Source organism: Pomacea canaliculata, linkage group LG9 (assembly GCF_003073045.1).
Source record: "Pomacea canaliculata isolate SZHN2017 linkage group LG9, ASM307304v1, whole genome shotgun sequence".
Lineage (NCBI taxonomy): Eukaryota > Metazoa > Mollusca > Gastropoda > Architaenioglossa > Ampullariidae > Pomacea > Pomacea canaliculata.
This window is the reverse complement of record NC_037598.1, coordinates 10,790,402-10,803,243: the sequence shown is the minus strand read 5'-3', so window position 1 is coordinate 10,803,243 and position 12,842 is coordinate 10,790,402. Positions and strand designations below refer to the sequence as shown.

The 12,842-nt window shown below is 43.7% G+C and overlaps 1 protein-coding gene across 1 annotated transcript in view; it reads left to right on the top strand.

Moving 5' to 3' along the window:
* Positions 1 to 11,799: 11,799 nt before the first annotated feature.
* The window catches only part of LOC112571874 (proton myo-inositol cotransporter-like), a 46,017-nt gene continuing 44,974 nt past the window's right edge, over positions 11,800 to 12,842 (top strand). The window contains 1 exon segment of the mRNA XM_025251221.1: positions 11,800 to 12,594. The gene's annotated coding sequence lies outside the window, so the exon portion shown is untranslated.

The window sequence follows — 12,842 nt, the reverse complement described above, 5'->3', positions numbered from 1 at the left end:
TAGAAGAAGAATGAACAAGTATATGTTATGAGGAGACTGTTGACAAGTTAACAATTGTTGCAATTCAAGAGTTGAAATTTGTAGGTGAATCATGTAACTTGTGAACAGCACTGCAACACTGAAATCACTGATGTCTGTCTCATGAAGCTTATCATATTTTGCGAAATGGCCGACTTAAATTGTACCAAGATATATATATATCTTTCAATTTGTATATTACTCCATTTTAAAATTGTTTGTCACCTTAACTGTGTACCTGTAGGTTGTTCCATCCATTAAATACTTAGCCAATGCTTGTCTAGAAACATGCCAACAACCAGGGAATAATCGCAACATTCAAAGCCTTGGACTAGTATCTCGTAAGATGTGCACAGGGCTTAATCATGACCAGATGATCTGTAAAGGGGGTGGTTGGTTAATTGGAGTTTTACTTCGAGCCATCAACTAAAGCTATACCACAGCAAAGCAGCCAGCCCTGTAAAGAGATGCTTGAGGCAGAGAATGAACAGTGGGCATAATCACTATATTGGTGATAAGCGCTAACCGCCCCAGACCATTTGTTAACAATAAGAACGACACCCCTACATGGTGTGAATAGTGCTTTGTCCTGACTGACTATTACTGACCAATGACTAAATATAATATGCCCCGTGCTGTGAACAGTGCTTTATTTTACTTCGATTATGAGCATTATGATATGTCACGTGGTGTGAACAGTGCTTTGCCATGCGGATGGTTATTCCTGACCTACAAACAAGATGTCATGTGGTGTGAACGGTGCTTTATAACGCTGCGATTTTTTTTATTGACCCGTGAGCAGTAAGTCACGCTGTATCTCGTGTCAGACACACACGATAGCTCCTTCCCGTCGTCCGTGATCACGTAACAGTCACGTCAAATCAAAGACGGCGCTTGAACTTGGATAGAACACATCTACACCCAGTGCAGTCCCTCACTCACCATCTGTCCCGCTGCCGTGCACTTCTCCATCATGGCCGAAATAAAAAGAAATCACAAGCCGATTGTTCGTCGAAGACCGGGCAGCTGTCGGGTGCAGGGTGTTTGAATGGTGCCACACCCCTATCCCCAACCTACCACCCTGATGTCCGACTGACCGATCGATCGATCGATCGTCGATGCCTGAAGCACCGCGTGTAGTCCGACAGGGAGAAACCGGCAAGGAGTGGCTGCTGGCAATTCTCAGATGTAATTACCTTCTTCTCCGGTTGTTGCGTGGGGTGCATGGCGCCCCCTGTCCGCAACGTGCTTCACGTGCAACTGCAGAATATTTTTTCGACCTGCACTTCAGGGATGGCCTTGGTTGCTGAGCCTGCCCGTTTGGGTGTGAGAGAGTGCATAGACGTGTTGGTGGGTTAAGGGAGAGGAAAGAAGAGAGAGAGCGATTGTCATAAAGGAGATAACATTATCTATGGATTTTTAAAATATCACTGGCGTCTGTCTTGCGACCAATACGTCATCGAGATAACTGTTTCTATTGTCCAATATTATTAGCCACGGCCCACTTATACTGTCCGGGAACAAATTGCGGCATTTTACTATCAGATGATCAAAGGGAGAAAATGACCCCGTATCTTGTAAACATTCGACTGAAAACTAGAGGAAAACATCGTCTATTCTAGCCAGTACAAGGCAAAATAAATAGATGAATAAAGAAAATAATAAAAAAGTGGGTGTTGTAGGAGCATTGGCTGAAGGGTTGTGCCTGTAATATTAAATCTTTGCATTGCACAATAAATTTACTATTGATGATGATGATGATGATGAAGAGGAGGAGGAGGATTTTTGCTTCGTCTTTCTCCATCCACTATTAAGGCAAAATCAAAGCTCTTTGCAAAATAACACACCTCGTGGCCATTTTTCGGCGCATTAAGCTCGCATCCATAATGGCAGTGAAGAAAGTGAAAGGACTGTCAACAAAAATATCAGAGGACAAGCTGACTCGTGTAGATCCACGATACAATGTAAAGAGGATACAATAAAGGAGGGGAAAATGGTCAGTAGAACAAGCAACGTGACGGCTGCATCAAAGTAGAGGAAATCAATCTAGCCAAAAAACAAACAAAACAACAACAAACGAAGACAAGATGGCACAGATATATATGACTTTTAAGACCGTTAGAACATGAAGAAGGAATTAACTGCTGAACGCTGACTAGAAAAGAGTTGAGGACAGTGCCAGAGCAACAGCAGCCATGGCGAGCGGTTAGGAGAAGGGATATCCACGATGTGGATTGAAGCATGAATTATTTGCTGTTGTTTTAAATTCTGCTGCTTTTTTTCCCTCATCTTTGTTCTTCTCGTTATCGTTATCCTCGTCGAATAAATATACAACAGAATAGCTTAAGTACGGTTTGTATGTGTTGTCTGTGTGCGCCTGCTTGTGCAGACTTTTCGCGTGGGCTGTGAATAGCTAACACTGAGACTCCCACTGCATCCCAGTGCACACTGCTCACTCCTTTTTTCTTTTCTTTTGGTAAACTCAAGGTTGAGAAACTGGGCTGCTTTTTTTCTTACCAACTTCACAAGACAGGTCATCAATCTCTCAAACGAACTGCAGTTCTTGAAGTCCGCCTCGAGACATATGCCAGACGTCCGTCCGCCTGTGACATGCTGTTGCTAGTGTCAGAGAGCGAAATCAGTGCGCAGGAATCGTCTGCTGTTGGCGCAATCGATGGAAGAGCTTTGCCGGAAACGACTGCTTATTGCATGGACGTACTGGGTGGTTATGGCTTGGCCTGCAATCCTGTTTGGTCACTAATGGCAGGATACAATCTACTGCAAGGGAACTTGCCCAAGTTTAAAGTTGTTCGACATTGTGAAATGTTTGTGTCTGTAATTTGGTTTTTATTTCTCAGAAGAAACAGGCAGTAGTGTCATATCATCAGTAGCTATGCACACCTCAACATGCATACGCGAACTTTTTTTAAAAAAATAATTATCAAAAAGAAAGTGAATTTAGCAAGTCAGTCCAAATGTTTTCTTCAGAGATGTTGAATTTTTGATCAAATTGATCTTTTTGTCTGTCTTGACATTTGCCGAATGATTGGTTTAGAGTCCCAACCGAGTTCCAAGCGCTAGGTTTTTCTGTTTTCTTGATGTTGCATAACGCTTTCTGTACCAGTCAATAATTGAGAGATTTGTGTGAGGCGGAAAAGGGAGGGACCAAGTCATGCCTGTTATTAGTCAAATATCCTTTCTCATAATCCAGTGATGAACTAAGATATCTGAGAGCCTTACTTTTTGTAACAGCAGACATCTCCTGACCTCTTGAAAAGTCATACGCAGCTTTGAGGTAACATATTCGTCATCATGCTGAAAAATAGTGCAGAACAATCAGCCTGTCACTTTAAAAAGAATTCTGAAGTAGTAAATGATATATAATATCTTGCATGTTCATGCCTATAGTAAACTTTTAACAGTTATGCTGTTACATGACTTGCGTAGTGCGTTCTGTTTAATTTTTTAAATTATTAGAACAACTTCATTTCCGGAGAAAAAAAATCAGCACAAAATTATCAGCGCGTTTTGATTGGCTCATTTTTCGTTCACGTTGTAAAACAGTGCGCATGCGAAGTTCTATTTTGAGTGCATGCGAACTGAGACCGATTGAGTGCGCATGAACAAAATGGCCTCCTTGAAACTAGTCGAAGGGCTGTAAACAGTTCATCTTTATGAATGGTGACTGATGACATTCTGCAAGGTTCAACTGAATGAAGAGCGTTCCAAAATTAGTGACATCTGCTCAATAGATACAGTCATTAAGAACACGAAAATGGTTAAGCAAATGGCAGTCGAGCCATTCAATTTATTTTCTGAATGTCATTTACCCGCTAATGTCAGCCGAAAAGTCGTCTGCTTCCACAGTTTCCGGGATTCACAGACAGTGGGACACCGACAAGAGACAACTTTTGCCGCCTCCTACTCACATCGTTATCAGGGCTGTATCAGAGAGAACACTCTACAGATCTAGAAAGAATGATCATTTTTTTTTTTTGACCGCGTAGGCGGGAGATGTAGATGGCAAGGAGGATATTATTAAAAAAAAAAAAAAAAAATTCGTGCCTCAGAATAACATTTCCTAAAATATTTTCAAGGCAGTCTTTCTTTGCAGAAGGAAAATTGCGTAAACCAGTTGTCAGTAGCTGCTTGATATACACGTCATGCAAGGACTCTTTCGCCGTTAATCAAGACAACCCAGCTGCAGGACTACGCAGACGCAAGAGGGATTTAAGCGTAGCCGCCCTTGGTTGTAACTGTTGTTGGCAATGCAGACAGCACGAAGCAATTTCTTTGACAAGATTTCGTAAGTTCTCGAGGCCTGATCAATAATAACCCGTGCGGGATGTGTCAGCAGCGTCGTCTGGAGCTGAGCTGCAAGGTTAACAATGGGGCCACGTAAGCAACAAAAACTGTGGGTTATTTTTCTGAGTAGAAAAGACGTTTATGAGAGAGTAGGCGGGTTGGAGAGGGAAGGGAAAGAACCACAGACTTACAAACATCCGTTTATGATAGATACGTCTGCCACAACCGAAGGTAACATAAATCTCATCAGGAAAATCTTCTGAAACTTTGGCTATCAGTAATAAGTTTGCTGTTCTGATGCAATTCACTTCAGATCGAGTTAAAGACCAACCTGAACGGTTTGCGTTTTTTTTCCACAGATATAGACGATATAAACCTAACCTGTAAACTTCAGTTTTCAAAACCCATCCATTAATTATCCGCTACGATTCGCACCTACGATCAACGAGCGCCGTGACAGTGTACTACGTCACGTTGGTACACCATTCACAACATTGGCTGCTGTCAACATCAGAGAGAATGAGCGACAGGGCAGCAACGATACCTCGCCCATGTGGTTCCGATTCCTTTGCCTCGCTCTCTACTGTTCTTTTCTGTCTGTTTTGGTCTCCCAACTCTCCTCTTCCCCTGAGGATTCTCAGTCAAGTGCCTGGTTGCCAATGGTGTCAGATAGTTCTGCCCAGGGTGCGTCTTGTCCAGGCTCATTTGCGCTTTTTGATGTCTTGGCTAGTGGAATTCTGGTTGGTTCTTTTCCACAGGCTGCTGTTGGAGATCTTTTCATGTCATCTTACTCCCAGAATATGGCGTAGGCATCGGTTGGTAAAGGTCTGGAGCTTCTTGTTAATGGTGTTTGTCACTCTCCAGGTTTCAGAATCATACAGTAGGACTGCCTTCACATTGGTGTTGAAGATGATGGTCTTACTGCGGAAGGATAATGCTCGGGAGTTATAGATGGGGCGTAGACTGTTGAAATCATGTCTGGCCTTGTTGATGGATTGTCCGCTCCACCATCCTTGTTGACAATACTCCCGAGATACGTGAAGCGGGCAGTGGAACGGGTTTGTGGCACGTGTTGCAAATGCCGTTAACCAAGCTTTGTTGACAACAACAAGCAGTTTAAGCTTACGTATGTCGGAATGCTAACATATAAGGACACGAGGGGCACAAGATCTGAAGGACGTCAGCAGTGGAGATGAAATAATGGTTTCGCCAGCTTTAAAATGATGAGCTGTGAAGCCGTCTTTATGAAACACATATTGAGTATGTGATGATCGTGATTTCCGGTGGCTCTTTTTCCATTTGAAATTTCATTTTCCCCCCAGTTTTTCAGCCAGCAGATGACAAATCGCAAGATATTTTTTTCTGTTAAACTGGAAACTATTTCTCCGTGCGTTTTTGAGATGAATAATTTTTTTTGGATTGAAATCTCTCTCACTTAAGTGTGTGTGTGTGTTTGTTTTTTTTTGGGTGGGGGAAGGTGGAGTAATTAAACATCCCGAATAAAGGTTCAATTGCACATCACATTTACTTCCGGTTGTTCCCCTATTTTCAAATTCCCACAGAATTAAAACCTCTCTCGTTTCTCAACCCACGCGTAATTGTCTCCAAATAGCAGCTTCAAAAATCTGCCGTTGATGGCAAAATGCTCTGAATCGAAACGGTTGGCATGGTCAAGAGCTCTAAATTCCATTCATTTAGCTCAATATAAATAGTTCAGCCACCAGAAATTGTACAAGGACGTCAACAGAGGCGAAAATGTCAAGTGCGGGATGTTATTCTAACTGGTCTTGCTAACCGATGCGAGCAGGTACTCGGCAGGTAGCCCTAGAAGTAGGGTATTTCCCATTATTTTAGCTATCACCTTACAGAGGAAATTGTTATAAAAAAGGAAGCTGGACTAAAAGACTACTATAAAGAACGCTTTTGCTGACCTACCTGTCAGGGGCAGGTAGCTGACTCCTCAGAAGGTTGCGAAATACGAGGCTACGAGGGGGAGGCAATGGGTACCTCCCACACAAAAAGCTGTCCGTTCTTTGACACTTCCATCCCCTGCAACTCCAAAGTTGTGGGGCTACCTTTTCTCTTTCTGCATCTTTACGGGAAGTTTATGCAGGAGAGGTCACGAAGAAGCTACATAAAGAAGATTTGTGGGATTGTTTATTATATCAGAGAGGGTGAGTGTGCGTGTGCAATGCATCCAATCGCTTGTGACTCTGATGATCAGATCAGATGATACAAGAAAACAAAGCAGTCACAAACCATCTAACCAGATAAGGTACTTCCCCCTCCTCCCACTTCCCCACATTCACACGCACAAGTGCACCAGCAACCCATTGACAAAAAACAAAAATGGCGACAGCTTTGAATACGGGTCACGTGTGCTGGAAAAGCGACAATTGACTTAAGACCGAGCCACGTTTAGATTGGTTAAAGGCTTTCATGTTAAAAACACGGGGCAAGGAAATTCGATCCGTCGATGAAAGATTGGATGCAGTTCCCCCCTAGCAGCGCTGATGATTAATGGTCCTCTTCCGGAATCCCTTGTGTGCCTGACATCTTTTACGCTGCCAGCGGGGCTTTATGTTTCAATATTATTGTGTTGTTGGTGGCTGGGGTAGTGGTGGAGGCTGAGATGGTGTTCACAGGCTTCTGAGTCAGCAGTCAGTTGGTTTCGGGCTTTCGGACAAACACCAACAAACTCCGAAGAAATAAATATAATGACTAACATTCTCGAGTAAGAAATAAAATGGTTAAGTTATATTACACATATACATTTAGATGTATTTAAACCATAATTATCAATAAAGAAAGTCTCTTCTGAATTGATTGTCAGCCTTAAAGTTAACTCGAACGAGTTCAGACACAACAAGATGCTCCCGTTTTTGTAAAAGTAGGAATTTTTTTGGTTTCTGTGTAGGAAAGTGAATACTACCGATTTATGTCAAGGATAAAAGATTTCAGGCACAGAATGGATTTTGAAAGAGATCGTTAATAACCCGGAACCCTAACCCATTCTTTCATCGAACGAATTTTATAGAAGACTAGATGACCGACAGATGACAGATTAATGCATGAGATTAACAAGCGATTTAAGCAGTGTTTAAAAGCATTCACTCATTCAAAAAGTAATACAATCTAGGCAATAAAAGAAATACTGTATGGATCGGTAGTGGGTCGCTGTTTACCATGAGAACTCTGCTCTACTCGCGCTCATCGATCTCGACACTCATATTGTTGCAGGCTAAAAAAAATCGAACTTAAAGACAGTAGTCGATCCCATTAGCAAAACAATCTCTCAGCATACCTGAATGTCTCGAACGACTTGCTTCTTGTGTACCTGGATCACCATGGCTACCTGACCTGCATCGACTCGCGCTTAGATAACCTTGGCTACCTGTGCCGTTAACAGGTGTTGTATGGTATACTTGGCAAGTGCGTTGTTTGAACGTTGTACTCACCTGTTTGGGACCCAGGGGAGGATTGCACCCTTAACACCATCCTAGCAACGTGTTCTTCCTGTGTTCTTATGTGTACACAGATTCTACATGACCTTTAGGTCAAGTTGAGGATATGAGTTTGGCAGTTGGAAGGAAGAACGGACAAACAAACGATGAAACAAAACGCACAGAACTCCAAGCGAATAACAAGAAAAGAGAATGAACAGATGACAGAAGGAGAAGAAAGAAGAAAAAAATTGCATCCGCAGCATGGTTAATTCGGAAGCCAATTCTTATCTAAGTATCGTATTACCTTTAATGTACTTGTCTACCACACAAAAAAAAAGAAAATGTTGAAAACTTCGTTTTGCTTCGACAATATTTTACGGGTCCTGTCCACCTGTGCTGGCGGCAGAAAAGAATGCAGAGGAAAGAAAGAGACTGATAAATATATAAGGATGAGAATATGGTGGTGAAAACTTATTATGATGCTGCTACAGAAAAAGACGTTGATTGATATGGGATTAGAACAAAAATCCTATAGTTTCAGTTAGAAGAAGAAGAAGAAAAAAAAGAAAATGATGACGACGACGACGACGACGATGATGATGATAAAAATGAAGGCGACGACAAAGGTTTTTACCTGTTTATTCCTAGGTAAAACCTATAACGGAAAAATACTGGAGGAATTGGTGCCTGCGGCACTCCTTGTTTTGGTAAAAAAAAAAAAAACCTCTGTGCGTACATAACACACACGGCAAAAAAATCCATAGTAGGTTTCACAGTAACGATGCAGGCTAAAGTCGGGTGGGCGAAAAAAAAAAACTGTGAGTTATGACGTCATTCGTCATGCAAGGCATCGCACGTCGGGTGGCGCAGGAAGGCACAGAACATTTCCATAAAATAACTGTTGGCATCGTTTCCATGACATCGTCTTGCCTCGCCTACATTTCCCACCTCACTCTAGCCTGCATCTGTAACTATACTCTGTGACCTAATCGTACCCAGCTCTAAAGTTACACAAATACTCACAGGTAGCCCTAACGATACAGGAACTACCCACGGTTCGTTTCATTTTCTTCTTTTGCCGCTGATCGATCAGGTGGGACGCAAGAGGATAAATTCCAAGGGCGACATCTATAGGTCGGTTTTTTTTTATTGTTAAGCTGCTTTTCGCTTTATTTTTAATATGCTTGTGAACAATCGTGTTTTGAGCTCCAGGACAACTCTTGCCATCTCCAGGGCTGCACACCTTTGTGGGAGCACGCGCTTCTGACGTCATCGGATGTCGAGCCCTCGAACATCTCATGTGGATGCAGCTGCTAGAATACTCTAGCAATGATCCTCATGATCCTAGCTGCTGGCCATTAGGGCGCTACCTGTGTCCTCACCACAGTTTATATGCATTAGTAATTACATCTATGCACCTGAGGTTTTTTTTAAAATCATGCATACATTTATTAACCTGTACCTGCTCCCGGCTCACTTTCGTCTGTGACATGCGAGTTGTGAGTTGTTTTGGTGTCTACAGGAACTGTAGTACAAACAGCTCTTGCAGGCATAGACAGTGGTACTGCAGACTGTTTGAGTAATGCATTTTTGCGAGTGATCCTGTACAAAAGATTTTTTTTTCTCAACCATGACGGGACCAGTCAAAATGTTGATGTAGTCAGATTAGTTTACATTTCGCGACTTTTTGCTGTCGCTGGGGCATAAGGTCACACGAGACCCTGATGAGATTCTATGTGATATTCCAAAAGGACGAGGGAAAACTGCGGGGGTCTGAATGTAGTATCATAAGGAGACCGAAGAAGAATGGCTATCGATATCCATTAGCAACCATTAACCTGTCCAGCGTGCGCTCCCTTCAAAACAAACAGGACAGCTCTTTCTCTCTCTGCTGATCAAGTTCGGGGGAGACTTCCAATGTTGTGACCTTTTCTTACTTTCACATGGCTAACGCTAAAGTATTATTATTATTTATACACAACGATTCGGTTTGACAGAAATGTGTGTGATTAACTTATGATTGTCTTTCATTTGGAAGTCTTCTTGTGTGCCAAAGACAAAATTCTTGATGTTGTTTGTGCCTTTTACAAACAATAAACATTGATTGATCATTTTACAGCTTGTTCATCCCAAGCTACAGTCATCATACACAGGTCGTTTTATTGCACGTGTACACGACGATGCTGTATACTCAGCTTCTTGTACCTAACTAGCTTGCCCCACGGTTCGACTCTAGCTTACCACCACTACTACCATCCCCCGACAATCCATTCTTTTCGATCGCAGCCTGGCTGACACTGCAACACACCCACTGAGATTTTGCAGACGAAGTTCCTGCAGTCCTTCGTAAACTACTTGTCATCTTTGGATATCTACAACAGAAACAGAAAGAAAACCACAAAAGAATAATGGAGGAAGGAAAAAAAAAACGAAAGAAGTCTGGGACAAAAAAAAAAAAAAAAAATAGAGACAAAGAGAAAAAAAGAAATGCATAGTTTGACATGCTGTTGACGATATATGGCTAAAATACTTCTTTTTTTTCTGTCTTTCTCTCTTTAGCCTTATAGTCTGCAATCACTGATGCTGAGGTGTCTGACTGCAAGGGCAGGCAAATGAGTTTTAACCAGCGCCACTGAAGCAGTCAGCTCTGAGTTGAAATGCACTAAAATAGAACGATGCCGGAGGGTGAGTGGCTAAGTGGGGAGGTGAGTCTAGAACGTCCGGTCTTCGGACATGTAAATTCCAAGAAGTGTCTCTGCAAATCCGGGTCCTTGGCGCGCGCATGTTCCCATTGTGTGGTGTGCGCATTCGGATCGATTACTTCCCCTGAAGCCTTAAATTCTTCCCTAAGATCTTGAGCTTTTGTGTTCTTGACATTCTTGGAGAGATCCTCTGTTTACTGGCATTTGTCGTCGAAACCTGGGAGTCGTTATGTTCGAATCTTCGGAAGACAAAGCGTATTTACCAGACAGCGTGTTTTCAAATAAAGGAGAGTTTGCGAGAAGCTTAGAGTCTCGTTTTACAAGTTGGAACAGGAAACTCTACACATCTTATTTCCACACAATATTGATTACACGTGAGAACACGTGGTGCAACATGTTCTGTGCTGATACAAATATGGGCGGTATTCTAGGTAGAAATTTCTGCTTACTTGGAAAACGTTGGGAAGGGCATCTATTTGAATATGTCGGCCAGACAGAGCAGACGCAACCCCTGAAATGAGTACGAAGAGCAGACATCGGCATCTGGTAGACGGCTTGGTCACGTAGTACACAGGCAGTAGGTCACGTAGGACATGATGTGACGCCTCGCCCTCACCAAGAAACCATCTTCATAGATTCCTAAGTTGCTGACTCAGTTCCTGAATAAATGCAGCAGAAAGCGACCGTGTCGATCTATATTCTGACGGAAACCGAGCCCGAGCCGACATTACCATTTTTCAGATAAGAGACAGTAGGACACCACGTACAAGGAATGTACAGAGAAACAAACAGATTTTCTATCTTTTCAGACAGACAGACATACAGACAGGTATGCAAAGCAGACAGAGAGATTCGCAATCACGCAGAGAGTTGAGTAGCGGAAAAATAAAATAAAAATAAAATAAATGAGAAGGTATTAACACCATGGCCCTTCGATAATTTGGGAGTGAAATGTTAGAAACTGACATTTTTTTCAAGAACAGCTCCTCCACTCGGTTTTTGAGGAGTAGTGTAATTACTTGTAATACAAGTCCGTGGTGTGCCACCACCACCACCACCATCACTACGATTTGACAGCTAGGTCAACTAGGGGAGGTAATGATGCGCGACATGGGCAGTAATCCAGGTGGGGTGTACCATGTACGCCTGCCGTCTCAAACAGACCGACCGACCGACCGACAGACAGGCAGGCAGGCAGACAGACAGGCAGACACACAGGCAGATAGACAGACAGACAGGCAGGCAGGCAGGCAGGTAGACAGGTAGACAGACAGGCAGGCAGGCAGGCAGACAGACAAACAGAGAAGCTGATGTTCATTATAGGCACGAAACATCTCAGGCTCTCCTGTTATCTCACCAAACCACACACACACACGCACTACAGTCGCTGGGTTCTCCATCTCGCCAGCAACCCCTGCATCACCAGCTTGTGGCGTTGCCAGCAGTGCTGCAGCAATATAACGGACGCCGTGCCGGCAGCGTCAGCCGCAAACAGCCGCTGTACCGTATCGTACCGGCGCTGGCAGCCCACGCGCGGTGGCGGCACCACAGTCGTCCAGCAGACCGCAGCAGAGCAAGCACACACACGCACACACCGCCAACGAAGGGTCAGTCGCTGACCCCCGTGCGCGCCGTGACGGAGGCAAGTCTCTGCTGCGAAGAGAGAGAGAAAGAGCGCTGCAACCCGAGGGCAGGTCAGCAGCCGGCCTTCAGAGCTATCCTTCTCTGTCTCTCTCTCTCGCACGCGCGCGTGTGTGTGCGCGTGCCGTGAAGTGGAGGACACGTAGCGACAGACTCGCCAGGCACGCAGAACGCCCCAGCATCGTGTTTCTGGCATCGGAAGCCTGCAGAGACGCCTATCGTCCACCCGGTGCAATCGGTGGATCGGTGGAGGAGTAGAAGGGTATCCGCGCGGCCTTGCCCTAACTAAGCGGGTAGAAACTCTTGGAGGGACAGAGACAAGAGGGGCCACCTAGTGCTGGCGGCGCAGACTGAAGGAGGATGCCGAGTGCTGCTTGTCGAGTGCCGGTCGTCTGCTTGCCTGCCTGCTGGCGTGATTGAGGAGACTGCAACACTGGGCCTCGCCAATCGAACGCTGGGAACAGCAGCACTCGCAAAATCTTGTAAGAGAGAATTTTTTTTATGCGTGTTTGTGATTCAGCCAATGAAGCGATATATTTGTTATTATTCTTAATATTAATTCAATGTATTTGTTTCGAAAGATCATTCTATTCTTTGCGTAGGAAGATATTCTGGAGTTTTGTTTCTTTTCATATTTTTGTGTTTTGCAATAATTTCTTTCATCCTTTTTACGTTAAGAGATTTTTTTGTCGTTAAGTTCAGAGGCATTTGTCCGAAATGTCAGTGTCCT